General features: G+C 38.1%; 1 pseudogene; it reads left to right on the top strand.

Annotated features, from left to right (window-relative positions):
* LOC103596576 overlaps positions 1-437 on the top strand; it is a 3,865-nt pseudogene extending 3,428 nt beyond the window's left edge.
* The last annotated feature ends 751 nt before the right edge of the window (positions 438-1,188 follow it).

Raw genomic sequence — 1,188 nt, 5'->3', positions numbered from 1 at the left:
TTTGCTGAAGATCTTCCCACATCACCAAAGTCCTTCATGTGTCCTTCTCCTCTCTTCTTGGGTAACATACCACGTATTCCAGTGGAAGATGACACAAACCAGAATAATCATTCACTGTCTCATGATAAAGGTTTGAGGAAAGATGGAATGACTCAGAAAATTCTTTTTGAGTGCAGCCAGTCTCAAGTTACGTTTCTGGGCTTGGACAGAAAGACAGGGAGCAAAAGAAATGAGGATGCTTGCAACATGCCCAGTTCTTGTGAAGAAAGTTGGTTCCCCAAAGCATGTGGTTCCATCCCAGGACATTAGGGCCTATGAGATGAATATGGACCTTTCTCTAGGAAGAAGCTTCAGGCCATTCTTACAGGAGCAGGTCACTGGAGACCAGCTATTGTTCTAAATTTTTCTGATATGACTATGAACAATACAAAAAATAAATTTCGCCAGAAGATAAAGAAAAAAGCAAGTGTTGCTGAGGCACCTGGGCACAGATATCACCTTGGAAAAACGTTTTCTCCATAAGTAATGCCAAGAGTGATTGATGGTGATTTGGGGCAATGCAGATAAACAATTTGAATAATTTTATTTCTTCCTTCCCAACCCCCAAGACATAGTGCCTTTAAAAAAATTGATTTATTGGGAAAATTGCCTCATGATCAAACCCAGGCTAAATTAGAACCTTTCATAATTACTCAAGATCATGGGTTCTGTCTTCAGCCAGACATAAAGGGACTGGATGCTCATGTCTTCTCCATCATCATCAGTGTGAGTCCTCGGAGCCTCCTCCTGCTAAGTACATACAGTCGAATGTCATTGTTTGGTTTAGCTTACTTCTGAGGATTGTATGAAATGTCTAATTTGTAAATGTTGATAGATGCCTTTTTAATGAAAAAAAATAAAAATTAGAAATTTGTTTCAATAGTATTTAAAATACTAGTTGATACTGGGGCCCTCACTGCTATCATATGGTTTGGACGCCATATAGGGGGCTCTAGGAATCCCCTGTCAGGAAGGAACTGTAGTCCCACAAGATAGGAGCTGATGGTGTCCATGTATTATAATGAGTTGCAATTTATATTTCAATTGAATTGCTGAATGAAATGAATTTATAGATTATATTTATCTAATTATAGATAAATTAGATATATCCTTACAAAGTGGACAACTGGCTTGAAAAGATTTTCCTAA

This window comes from Galeopterus variegatus, unplaced genomic scaffold (assembly GCF_000696425.1).
Source record: "Galeopterus variegatus unplaced genomic scaffold, G_variegatus-3.0.2 Scaffold2045, whole genome shotgun sequence".
NCBI lineage: Eukaryota > Metazoa > Chordata > Mammalia > Dermoptera > Cynocephalidae > Galeopterus > Galeopterus variegatus.
Note: the sequence above shows the minus strand (reverse complement) of the source record. Positions and strands in the feature narration are given on the sequence as shown.